The sequence below is a fragment of the Crocodylus siamensis genome, chromosome 2 (genome assembly GCF_052110815.1).
Source record: "Crocodylus siamensis isolate JL-2025a chromosome 2, ASM5211081v1, whole genome shotgun sequence".
Classification (NCBI taxonomy): domain Eukaryota; kingdom Metazoa; phylum Chordata; order Crocodylia; family Crocodylidae; genus Crocodylus; species Crocodylus siamensis.
In genome coordinates this window covers 281,647,394-281,660,907 of record NC_143396.1, presented here as the reverse complement: position 1 = coordinate 281,660,907, position 13,514 = coordinate 281,647,394, and the positions used below count along the sequence as shown (strand labels likewise).

At 46.8% G+C, this 13,514-nt stretch overlaps 1 protein-coding gene across 3 annotated transcripts in view; it reads left to right on the top strand.

Annotated features, from left to right (window-relative positions):
- SYNE2 (spectrin repeat containing nuclear envelope protein 2) overlaps window positions 1–13,514 on the top strand; it is a 280,784-nt gene that overhangs the window by 238,187 nt on the left and 29,083 nt on the right. The gene's annotated exons all lie outside the window — the stretch shown is intronic.

Genomic DNA, 13,514 nt, shown 5'->3' with positions numbered 1-13,514 from the left:
AACCCCTGGCAGGGCAGGAGAAAAAAAAAAAAAGTCCTATCCAGATGAATCTTACCATGTGAATTTAGAGTTACCCATCTCAGAAAGATACAGATTTGGTTTTAAATGTTATGAATTTGGAAATCAGAATGCGTTTAGAACAGATTGAAAGATTTGATGCATGTTATCCTTCTTAGTTTGTTAATATTGGCTCATCTACTGTGTACTGGCAAGGGAGAGAGGGAACTGTTTATCTTGATTGTTGTATTTATGATGGATTTGTAGTGATTTTCTTTTCCGAAAACTGAACTCCATTAAAAATATTTACAGCATCAGCTTGGACACCCATGCGATAAATTTTAAATCACTTGATAAAAGCGTATGTAATAAGCCGGTGCGAGTAGGCAGCTATTTGATCCGGCTTCAGATCTGGCCACTTCAGATGCCACGGATCTGATCCGGAGCTCCAGACTGGGTTTCTGCTTCGATCCAGCCAAACCAAGCTTTGGAGAGCTGGTCATAGGGTATAATGGGGAATCAATGAAATATCTATAACGTTTTTTGTCTGATTTGAATGAAACTTGCAGTGGTGGTAGCCTCTGCTGAGAGCACGAAGCCTGCCAAGTTTCAAAAAATTCAGTGCAGGGGCTTGGGGGGAACTGCACCCGAAAATCCTGAAAGCAAAACTCATATCAGGTCTATGTGTTACAACACAGATGAATGAAAACTGCAAGGTGATAGGTGCAGGGGTTTGGGAGGAACTGCATCTCAAGCTGCTGACGGGCAAAACTCGTGACAGCTGAACCTGTGTGTGTTAAGGCTCAGCGGCCTGAAAACTTCAGGGAGTGGTGGACCCTGCTGAGGCCACAAAGCCTGCCAAGTTTCAAGGAGATGAGGTGCAGTTTCCCACACACCCCTGCACCTAAGCTGCGGATAAGCAAAACTCGTGACATGGGTGACACTGTGTGTGTTAAGGCACAGGAGGGTGAAAGCTTCAAGGATGGTGCACAAGCACCTATGTCACAAGGTTTGCCTGTCAGCAGCTAGGGGTGCAGGGCCCCAGAACCCCCCTGCACTGACCTCCTTGACAGCTGGCAGGCGTCGTGGCCGCAGCAGGGGCTACCATCCCTGCAGCTTTCATGACTGCTGCACCTAATGTCACCCATGACACGAGTTTTGCCTTTCATCAGCTTGAGGCGCAGTTCCCCCCAGCCCCCTGCACCGACCTTCTTGAAACTTGGCAGGCTTTGTGACCTCACCAGGGGCCACCACCCCTTCAGTTTTGACCCCCCTGTGTTGTAATGCATAGACGTGACATGAGTTTTGCTTTCAAGAATTTGGGGCACAGTTCCCCCTGAATCCCTGCACTGATCTTCTTGAAACTTGGCAGGCTTCATGCTCTCAGCAGAGGCTACCACCCCAAAATTATAGATATTTCATTGATTCTCCACTATATCCTATGGCTGGATCTCCGAAGCAGCTCCGAAGCTTTTTCGAAGCGCTTCAGAAGCTCTGAACTACTTTGGAAAGCCTAAAGAAGCGAGTGCTTTGATCTGGACATGCTGCTTCAGGTGCTGAAGCGCCCAAAGCTTCTCCGGATCCAAAGCACAGTCCGAAGCCTCGTACAGCCCTGGCATGTAGGCATGTGTCTGTGTAAAATGTTATCAATTTAATGATAAAACGTAGTGAGAGAAGGCTAGAACTTCTGCTTGTAGAAACTGGAATGAATCTCTTGAGCTTGGTGGAACAGTACCAATTCAGACCAACTTTGGTTCTGTCCTGTGTGCTGGCGTGTGTGATATTATATTCATGAGAATGCCTGGAGGCCTGGTGTGGTGGGGAGAGAGATTCAGCTAAAAGCTGGAAATGAATTAGCTGAGCAAAGAGGCTGTATAAGGAACTGGGAATGGAAGGAGATACTGGGACAAGAAGAGCCCAAGGAGGAGACACTGAATTTGATGGGACAAGGAGACTAATTGGGATGAAAAACCTGGAGCCTGTGACCAGTTAAGTGGGGACAATGGGACTGGGTTGAAAAGATGGGAGTGGGGAAAGAGACAGGACTGGAACAGGTGTAGTTGCCACATGAAGCCAGAAACTCTTTTCCCCCCTTCCTGTTGCTACAGGTGTCAGGGTGGCTTTTTTTTCCCTTCCTCAGAAGCATTGGGTGTTGGCTGTAGCCAAGTTCGGGGATTTTGCCTGTGGTGTACCAGTACTCCTACTGGGAGTAAAGCCTGGAGGTTCCTGGTTACAAGATCTTGCCCCTCTGCTTAGGGTCAGACTGTTCACCACATTTGGGATATAGAAGGAATTTTACCCCTTCGTCAGATTGATACAGACCGTGAGTGTTTTGCCTTCCTCTGTAGCAGGGCACGTGGCCATCTTCCTGGGATCTCTCCAGTGTATTTTAACAACAGCCCTTGTAGCAGCAGGACACTGACCCCTGTTGTGCTCCTGCTTCACCAATGGCAGGTTAGGGCACTGTGTGGCAGGATTGATTGTGTAGTTTTAGTAATAGGTTAGATGAGGATTTGTAAGGGAGGGTTTGGGTAGGGGTGATGCGGAGTCAAGTACCCAGGTGCCAGGAAATGCCAGAATTCAGGTCATTTTATGCACATGTGGTATGACCCAGCTTTTAACAACATTGTCACATGGTATTTACTCCATGGTCTCCCTGCATCCTTCGTGCCTGGGATGGTCCTGCTCTGGAGAGGAACCAGGGTGGGGTAATGAAAGAAGCTGTTATCTGTGGGCTTCATCTGTTAGGAGTGGAAGGTGAGTGCTGAATGAAGCAGGGGATTGCAGGATGAGAGAGGACGGTTTCATGGGTAAGGCAATCAAGTGCTGCTGTGAAATGGGGGAGTGCTTGTACCCCTATTTTACGGACTGGGAACTGAGGCATGGCACTTAAGATCAGTAGTTACGCTTAATTTTGGCTGCCCTATTTAAGACCGTGGGAGCAGATTATTAGGGCCTTGCTACACCTTAGGCCAGGGGCAGGCAATTATTTTAAGCAGAGGACTGCTTACTAAGTTTTGGCAAGCCGTCAAGGGCCACATGGCAGGGAGCCTAGGGCAGATAAATACTAATTTTCTAAATTTGTAGGTGCCCCGTGGGCTCGATAGAATGGCCTGGCAGGCTGCATCTGTCCCCTGGGCTGCATTTTGCCCACCCCTGCCTTAAGCTGTGAGCCATACAAATGTTAATCAGTATTGGTGCTAGCTCAGGTTTGGAGCAGTCATGTGTTCAGGCCAGCAGGGGCCTAGAAAACTGAAAGGTAAAAATCCCTGGCCCCCATGGCTCCCCCCCTGCCTGTGCTGTCTTTCCCAGAGGAGCAGGCAGGGAAGGTTTTACCTGCCTGGCCACCTCCGTGGGCTGCTACTCTTCTCTGGGCTGAGCCTGCCCAGGGGCAGCTTAACTCTTCCCTGCCTGCTCCCCTGGGACAGACAGCTGCGGTTGCCACAAGTAAGGGGAGAGGGAGAAGCAGTGGGCCTGATCCAGGCCAGCGGGGTGAGGGGGCAGATGGGGTGTTTAAGCTATGTTGTAGTTTAGAGTGGTTATACCTTAGTGTAACACAAATCAGAAATAATCCTGCCCCGGAGGTGATGTAATGTTGAACCAGCTAACTAGTTTCAGGTGTTAATCTGCAGACAGTCCAGGTGTTGAGAGCTCCAGGAGCTGCCCAAAATTATCACTTAACAATGACTTAACAATGCCTAGACCTTTATAGGCTCCAAGTACAGCTCCCATGACGTCATTTGTGGTTGCAAGCATGCAGCACTTCTTTAGCTCTCCCCCCAGGATCTGAAGTGGCTTGCTTGGCTTCACATAGGAACTGGCAGAGACAGAATCCAGTTCTCCCTTTGGAGCAGTGTAGGAGTGCAGGGCACATAAAGCATGGAGCCACGTAGTGAGCAATGAAGAGAAAGTGCCCTATGAGTAGCTGTTAATTCAATGAGCACTCTGCATCTTCTGCACTGAATGTGATATCAGCCTTGGTGGGAGGGAAGTGTGTTTTCATGTATTATATCATCATGCACATACACCAGGAGTGAACAGGCAGCTTCAGTTCTGGTGCCTCCTAACTTTCTTACACCCGAAGAATGCTCCTTCAACATTTTCTATGTACTGAAATGAAAGCAAAACAGGCAAAGGCAATTCCATCCATACAGAATGCAGCACTTCCCTTTAAACCAATAAACAACCTGGGACAGATGGGCCAATTAGGGAGCTCTCTGTTTAGACCTTGAAGTGATTCTCTTAGTTCGTGGTGACAAGCTGAGATTTACCATATGGCGGCAATAGCACAGAATGGGTGCAGCAGGTGCAGTGGATGCGCGTGCTTGTCTAGTGCCGTTTGTAAGGGTGCTGCCGTATGCCATTAGCTTCAGTGTAGTGTGCAGACCAGGAAGGGTCTAAAAACAGAAATTCCTAGGAAAAAAATAATGTTCATACATCTGTTTGTATTTTTTTAAGCCACACACATAAATTTCCGTGGTTAAGCAGAGGCTCTGAGATAGTTATCTCCTTCTGTGCTTGTCATCGTTTCAGAAAAAGGAAGAATGCAGGAATACTAAATGAACAAACTTGTAAAAGTTAATTTGAGACTTGGCTCTTTGGAAAGTTTGCAGGTCCACTGGTTGTGTGGGCATTCACCTTAGAGACCAGTCCATCAGCCTTACCCTGATGTATGTCTGCTCAATCCACTCACAGCTGCTGTGCTGTTGAAACAAAGCACTACATGTATGTACACACGTGCAGACGTGTGCAAGGCCTGGAGTGTAGATGGAACGATGTACATAGCCTCTTATGGGGAGGTACAGGATGCCAAGACGCCAAGTACTGAGACTCCAGGCATCCCACCTGTAGTACTACTCTACCCCATGGAGCTTGTCTGCACCAGTGGTTCTCAACCTTTTTAAACTTGAAGCACCCTCCATAACTTCTGTGAATTGAGCAGCACCCCAGTTCATAAACTAATTTATTACAGTGCTTAGCTCCTTGCAGAAGGGACAGACAGGAAGAGCTTGAGCCTGCCCTTTTCTGCTTCTCCCCTCACACTTCCTGGGGTACACTTCAAAGGATCTCCTGGCACCCCAGGGTGCCCCAGCATCCTGGCTGAGCATCATTGGCCTACACACACATTGTTTTCATACCTTCAGGGTTTATGCAGTCCCTCTGGGTATGTTCCTTAGTGGTCTGCTAATCCTTTATTTTAGTGCCCTATATACTAGCATGGAAAGGAAGGATTTGCTCTTGAAGCTGTTGTTTCACTGGGCCTGTCTGCAGACTGAGGACCTCTTCCCCGCTCTCTGCTCCCCCCCCGCCCCCACACAGCAGTGTTGCACATTCAGGAGAGTTTTTGCACAAGCCCAGGGGCTAATAAGTCCCATGTTTATAAAGAAGTTTAAATTGTACACAAAACGCTTGAAGCTACATTAGAGAATGGCATCTCTCTGGTAGTGGCTTCTAGTGGTCATTACCACTGAGCTTGGTCTCCAATATTAAATGCGCATCATAATAGAAGACATACAAAAAACTAGAACTCTTGGTTCCAAAATTACACCTTTTATTAGACCAACTGGGAAATTGAAAGAAAACTGTCTTTTTCTGCCAGCTTTCCGGATCAAAGTCCCTTCATCTGGCTCTGGGAAAAGAATAGATGGTACAGGATAGTAAAAAGTCCCCGTAGGTAGGAAATAAATTTCATTTTTGCACAGAGGGAGCTGAAGAGGGAAGGCTTTTCCTCTGGGTCCGTGAAAGTGTCTTTGTGAGCTGTGCTGAGTAGCTCTTTGATGTGTAGATCAGGTAGAATTACTTCCCTGGAGGTGTCAGATGGCAGGCAGGGGAGTAAAAAATCTTTCTTGTTCTGCAAAGAAGTTTAAAATCCAAAATCAGCTAAAATTGGCATCTTCCATGTTTCAGGGGTGTACTTGGTAGCCGTGTTGGTCTGAGACAAGAAGACATACAAAAAGCTAGAACTCTTGGTTCCAAAATGGTACCTTTTATTAGACCAACTGGGAAATCACAAGACAAATCGCAAGAAAAACCCTCTCCGCAAAAATGAAGTATGTTTCCTACCTATGAGGACCTTTTCCCATCCAGTATCATCTATTCTTTTCCCAGAGCCTGACAAAGGGACTTTGATGTCAAAAGCTTGCAGAAAAGGACAGTTTTCTTGCGATTTCCCAGTTGGTCTAATACAAGGTATCATTTTGGAACCAAGAGTTCTAGCTTTTTGTATGTCTTCTTGTCTCAGACTAACACGGCTACCAAGTACACTGAAAATCGTAATAAGCACTTCCATTTTGTCTAAGACTGCAGAGAACATTCACCACTTCTGAATAATTCAGTCCACAGGGGCTTAGTGGTAATACCCTATGCTCATAGGTTGGTGGCCTGAATTTAGATGTTCTGCCTTGTAGACAATAGTGTTGTGAGTACACTATGCTGAGAGGTTTGGAGAGGTCCCTGCAGTGATACTCACAGTGAGTTAGTTGTAGCAAGAATTGGCTTTAATAAAAGTGCACTTCCAAGCCCCATAATAAGTCTGGAAACAGAGAAAGGCAAGTTTATAGGGAGGCTTCTGACTTGTTGGTAGTGTTGATTTTTTTTTTTTTGCCCAATGGGACACTTTCTTATGTATCTGCAAGCTCATAGCCCTGCCTGCAGGAAACTCTGTAGGCTAAGAATCCTAAACAGGGTTGAGAGGCCTTAGCATCGAACCATTTCTTTTCCATGGCTTCTTAGAACTGGATGATTTTTTTCCCCATCTGGCTGTGCAGCATGAACTCTCAAACAATAACCTAAAACTACAGGGCAGTAATAAACCAAGACGTAGTAGAAATATTGAGGATATCCGTTTAAAATGAGCAATAGCTGACCTGGAGTCGTTTCAGTCTGTGTTTCTACAGCGAATGCTGGGTCTCTTGTAGAGCCTTTCATAATCTTTCTATCCTGTGTCTCGGCTTCTGCCCTTTACGTCTCGCCGTCTGGCGGAATAATGCTGCTTTACATTGCTATATCTCATGCTCATCTGGGAAGGGGAGTACATGACACTAGAAATAGGCAACTTTATAGTGGTAAAGCTGTGTCCCCACTGAGGACTGTTGTGGTATAACCGTGTCAGTAATGAACCACACTCCTAAATAGCATAAATTTGGACTGATAGAAAAATCCAGGTACAGACCAGACCTTAGTCTCTAAGCTGGTATCTTCTCTCTTCCCCCCGGCTCCCTGTTAGTGATTGTGACTCCTTCTGATGCTAAAGTTGGGACAACTGTCATTGTCTTCTCAGGCAGGATTGTTGAGCAAACTTCAGTTACTCCGAGGAGGAGGGGGAGGAATAGTCCTTGCTCCACTTGGGAGTGATTTCCCCGCTTCCTGTCTCATACCTGCCCTTTCAAGTGCCACTTTGATCTTTCCTGAATCACCGCCGGGCTACAGTCAAAGTGCCTGGGAACCTGAATGCCATTTTAATTGCAAATCTCTGCCTTGGTCTCACAGCATGCATGCCTCACGCTTTCCTCAGATTCTCTCTCAACTTTACCCCGCTATGTCTTGAAGGTGAGATACAGACAAGTTAGAGTCAACCCACCATAGACATCCTTTCATGCTGGAGAAAAAGGTTCAGACTCTTAGGATCTAAAAATAATTCCCTGAATTATCATGTGAGTGCTTTTTCTAAGTGTCACAATCTGTGTTTGCCAATTATCAGATATGTAGGTGCCTAAACCAAAGTTCTTTCCCGTCGCGCCCCTCTCCTCTGGCATTGATGTCGCGCACAATTCACAGTGACAAATATATAACCTGCCTGCCATCCGATAACCCTAGGTAACCTCTGCATTTTATCCCCCACAGCATTCCCCTCTTTCCTCCCCCCACCTATGCGTCTCTCATCTATTAACTCCCATCCCCTCTGATCTTCCCTGCCAAGCATTTGCATTTTCACAGACCTGCATTTTGCATATTGGCTTACGCTTCTGTCCTGCCCAGGAGAGCGCACAAACACCAGCAGACTCCCTCCTCCTGAAGACGGGTGTTTGTGCCCAAAAGCTTGTAAAGAACAATTTTTCTAACTATTTAGTTGGCCTAAGAAGAGAGATCACATTTATCCAAAGAACCTTGTCCACAAACATAGGACATAGATTAAGACCCAGCTGGTTCTCTGGTGGTAACTCCTGGCTCTTCATCCGCTTTTAGAGAAGTCTGGAAGTGGAGCACAGAGCAGGGTCAGCTGTGTGGGCAAAAGCTTTGATTCACACACAGCTCACTGCGGCACACTAGTACAAGCAAGCGCGTGCACTTGTAAATCTTCCCGTTTGCTCCATGTAAACCACGAGCTCGAGCTGGAACCTTCTGCCTTTGCTACCTCAAGTGAAATGGGCACTGAATTTCCTTTTACTTTTGAAGCCTCTGCTATGTAATCTTTTTGCTACCTGCCTTGCAGCATTTTTCTTTACATGCCGTTGCTCATTCTGCTTGTGTCAAAATCAAGCTGTTCAATTTTTTTTTTTTTTTTTACTTGTGGTTGGGTCCTGAGAAATAACACAGCCTTCTAGCAAGGCAAAAATACAGGTTCAATCCAGGCAAGCAGCACTGTTCAGCGTGAGGTGAGGTTTGTGCATGTGCAGTGACTCCCCAGCCAGGGGATTTCAGGAGGAAGATGTGAAAGGCTTTTTTTTTTTTTTTTTTCCCCTTTACCTCCCTGTGGTAGATGCTAAAGCAGTGAATAAATAGGGCACCCGTGGAGGAGGGGTTTCCTCTTCCAGGAGTGCTGTGGCTGCATAGACGGTCCCCTTGGAGGTTGGGATTTACAAGCCAAGGAATGGTTTTTTCGTACAAACAGTAAGTGCCATTTCAGTAATCAGCTCCGTGTTGTGTCCTAGCGCGGTTGTTAAGAATAGAAATCGCTGGTGCGGTGGTGTCTGTCTGTGTTGAGCAGCCTTGGGGGATGGGCACTGCAATGTCAGCATGTGTGTGTGTCTGCAATTTGCCTTTTGAGAAGCGGGGGGGGGGGAGGAATGGATTATATTGAGTGGGAAATGCAGGTCATTAGACTGGATAAATTGTATTCAGTATTCCTTTGTAGCAATGTCGTGAAAATTTGGGGCTCTGGTATTAGACAAAATGGAAGATGCAGTGTTAAAATAGCTTGTCCCTCATTCAGTAATTATGTAGTATTCGTTCTCTTAACTAAAATATAGCATCAATGAATGTAAGGATTTCCGTGTCTTTTACCAGAGGGGGTGGCTACATGTAAAAATCAATTCGAATAATATCTAACACAAAGCTCAGGCCTAAACGAGATATTTATTTCTGACATTTCTTAAAATTGTGTTTTGCATTTCTTACAAAGCGAGCATACACTAACGTTTACTAAGCAAAGATTAAATAATTGGGGTTTTATCTACTAGGCTAGCATTGCAATTTAATTTCATCCTGTATTTTAAATAAATACATGTAGCATCCATGTTAGGTGGCCTGAATATTTATGCTGATGACCAGGATTTCGATACATATGTCTGAATGTCTCGATCCTTTTAAACACCAGCATTTGATTTCCATTTGTCTTCTATGATTTTGCTTCCTTTTTCAAGTACATTTTGTGCCAGCGCTGATAAACCAGCTTAGTGCACGCGTGCAGGCAGGCACTGTGCAGGTCTTGCCGTCAACATACTTTAACCCTGTACACAGCAGCAACCACAACAACAGCAAACTTTCTATCGTCGGACCCCCACACACATGTGGGCATTACCAAATAGGCCATGTTTTTGTGAGGGTCTGCGATCACTGCGAACGTCTAGCTTCAGGCTGTCCAGTGAATTTCACATGTGGCCTAACTGCTATTAACGTGGACCCCAGAAGTGCAATGATGGGTACGTCTACACATCACCCAGTGGCAACGTGGCTGTATGTGCGACATTGCTGTATGGCGCACCAGGCAATGTAGCAATCATGTGGGTCTATCATGTTGCCATAGTGGCAAAACCTAACAATGCATCACACACGGGGCAGTAACCGCCCATAGTGCACGATGCTTTAGTACTTCCAAAAAGAAATGCTAAAGCACGGCACTGTAGCAGTGTTGCCACACGGCGATGTGTAGACGCGCCCGTTAGGAGCTAATCTAGAGGCTGCCCAAGCCAATAGGAATCTTTTCTATTCTTTCTGGTGTCTTGCCTCAGCCCCTTGGTTCTAATCCCCCCAGGGCAATTTAGCCCTTTGTCTCCAGTTGAATGTTGGCCTGAAGATGAAAACACTTAGAAACTAATTTCAATGGGACTGTTCCTCTGTGGTAGGGCTCTCCAACTGGTGGCCCAAGGGGCTGCATGCAGCCAGCGAGAGATTGAACTGCAGCCACGAGACTCCCTATTGGGCACTGCTTCCTGGAGCCTCCAGGCTTCCCATTCCTTCGCCAGCTTGCACATCCCGTGTCTTGCCCCTGGGGGTGGGATGGCACACCTGGGGTCTGGGAGCCAGGTGGCCCTGTGAGGTTGCAAGAGCTCCAGGTCCCTCTCAGAGCAGGGGTGCAGGGGAGCACACAGCAAGGGAGTGCAGATGAGACCACACAGCAGCATGAGGGAGCAGAGAAACCCATGCAGCAGGGGGGATGCGGGGTAGACAACACAAAGGTGGGGCACTCATGCCTTGTGCAGTCCATGGAGCCTGTGGCCTGCATGGTTGTGGCCCCCAGCCACTGAGAAGTTGGGCAGCCCTACTGTAATGAAAGCATGCGCTTAGATGCTGTGAATTATGGCCACATTTAAGTCCTGTTCATAGGAAGTTCGTTTCAGTGCGTCTTACTTTTCATCATCCTGGAGCGGAAAATTGTCAGCTCAGGAGTGTTTTACCACAACGCTGCCAGGTGCTCATCTCTTAGCTCTGCCCTGGAGGCTGTAGGTGCTTCTGTCAATTAGTGACGCTCTGTTTGTTTTTAGCCAGCGAGGTCAGTCTTGAAAGTTATTTGATCTGCAGTCCGTGAAAATCTGTTTAACACTGGGTGTAAATTCATGCCAGGTGATTTGCCACTTGGGGCACATGGAAGGTGCACAGTACCGCTTCTTTCTGCTCCCCGATTGGCTGACTCTCATACCTAAAACGTTCTTTCAAGAGGTCTTACAAACATTCCCAGTACCAGTGGGAATGCAGAAACATAACAGAGACGCCTGACCATTTTCTGCAAGCAGAGTTAATTCCATGCCGGCGCTTGCGGATCTGGGGCTCTGATGCCATCAGCATCAGTGTGAGGTTTTTACTCAGCTCGATGGTGTTCAACTCTCTTTGGGGTATACCTCTGGCTCTAGTCCTAAAGCTTGTCTTCAATTCCTTTTGACTCAAGTGGGAGCTGTAGGTATGCTTAGCATTTCTCCAGAGGCTGTTGGCACCTTGCGGAGCCCTTTATGGTGATATGGTGCTCTTCATCCTGATGCAAGAATTTAACCAGTCCTTTTGCCTGTCCAAGTTAGTAGACCATTTTCATCTTGTGCTCACATACCAACCTTAAATTCTTGAAGAGCTACATTATTGCTTGCCTGGTAATCCTTAAGTTTTAGTTCTCAAGATTGAGATTAATGATTTAGAGCTTTAAGGCTGGTTAAATGACTGACAAATAACATCCTAGCTGGCATCTGTAACAAATTAAGTAATTAAATTGGTGTGTCTGTGACAATAACTGTTACCAAGTAAATTCATGGTAATACTAGCACAGTGGTGGGGAGAGGGAGTTTTGTGCTATAGCTACTGGGACTATTAACAGACTTTTCAACAACAAATGCAGTTTGGAACGGTATATTTAATTGAGGGTGCAGACAGAAGTGCAGCTCCTAGCTGTAACTCGGAGCAATTACTGCAAGGCGTTCTGAGTCACAGCGTTACCGCAGACCAAGCAGAAGTTCGCTGTTGGTTCCAGGGGAGGGGAATCTAGCTACGGGCTGGGACCCTGTAGCCAGGTTCCCGTAGCAACCGCCAGGGCTCTCTGACACTGCCCCATTTTCAGAACGGGAGGGGGCAAAGGCAGCGGATGGAGCTCGTTCTTGGGGCTCCCCAGCCGGTGCTCAAGGGTGGGGTGCGTGAATTGGAGCATCCCCACCTCAGGGGGGCTCCAGTATACCCGCCCCACCCTCCAGGGGGAGCTGAAAACCCCCCAGACTGAACTCCTTCTGCTCCCTTCCCCCCCTCCCATTCTAAAAACGACAGGCTGGGAGCGCCGCAGACACAAGTTACAAAAGATGATGCTACATTTTGAAATGTCCTTATCTGATACCTCATGCAATGAGGGGTCAGATTTTCACCCATCAGCCATTTCTGAAGCCGTCTGCAGCTGTGTATTTGTGTTTGGTCACAGCTATAGACTGCTTTCTATGGCCAGACTGGGTAAAAATTGTCACTTCTGTCTGCACCCTTGAAATTCAGGAAGGCTGCAAAGCCAAGCCCCTGTTCTTGTTTGTAGCATTGCAGAATCTCTTCTTTTATGCAACTACTGGCTTTCCTCTTTGTTGCATGAGTGATCACTACAGGTCGATTCCTGTCTCATTGTTTCCTTGGGCTTCCCCATCACAGACTTCCTTTACCTTCTGTCTCTCATTTTTTATTTAGCTTGTAATCCCTCTGGGGCAAGGACTTCCCTTTTTTCCCTTGTTATGTGTATTACAAAAGGGCCTAGAAAGTGCAGTCCTGGCCTTGTTCCCATGGTGCTAGGCACTGTACAAACACAGAACAAAATGAGGGTCCCTGTTCTAGAAAGCTAACTAAGCATGAGCCAGGAGATTTGTAGACAAATTCAGATAGAGGAGGGAATACAAAGAAACAATGAACTGTGCTATTCAGCAGTTGGCCCTTTGGGTTCCTTGTTCAGAGCTGGGTCTTGCAAGTCCTACTACACTACAGAATGTAATCCTGCATGAAACACTAGTCTTGGTAACGTTTGCAGGAGCATGCTCTTGCCATGACTGGTTAACAGGTCTGATATCGGCCTCAGCAAGCAACCAGCTCTCTCATATTGGGTCTTTGTCAAGACTTTCTGGAATTCTGCATGTGTGAAACAGTGTCACCCCAATGACATGCTGTCATAAAACAAGCTAATGGCTCCTGCCCAGCCTGACTCTAGCAGTGGGCTATTCTAGATACTTGTAGGAACACATGGGAAAAAACTTCTCATGCCAGTGAATCCCCTCCGGCAGATTCATTCTTGATAGATATATCCCAGATCCTGTGTTGTCCCCAGCGATTCGCATCAGACATGGGCCATTTTAGAGACTTGACACTCTGGTCCTTCTTTTTCCTTCTACTGGTTAAGTTTCTCCTTTTTGGATTCTGGCCCCTAGTGGTAGTTTTGGTGAAGCCACAGGTGGTAGGTTTGGTGAAGCTACAAGAAACAGGTGCCCTGATCTACTGCTGATGGACAAGGCAGAGGACAAGTGATCGTTCTGCACAGTGCCAAACCAAAACTCCCTCCGTTCTTGGGTCAGTTTAGGCAGAAATTAAGCCAACCTTGGCTCAGACTTTGTTCTCTGAATTGGTGGCTCTAGAGATTC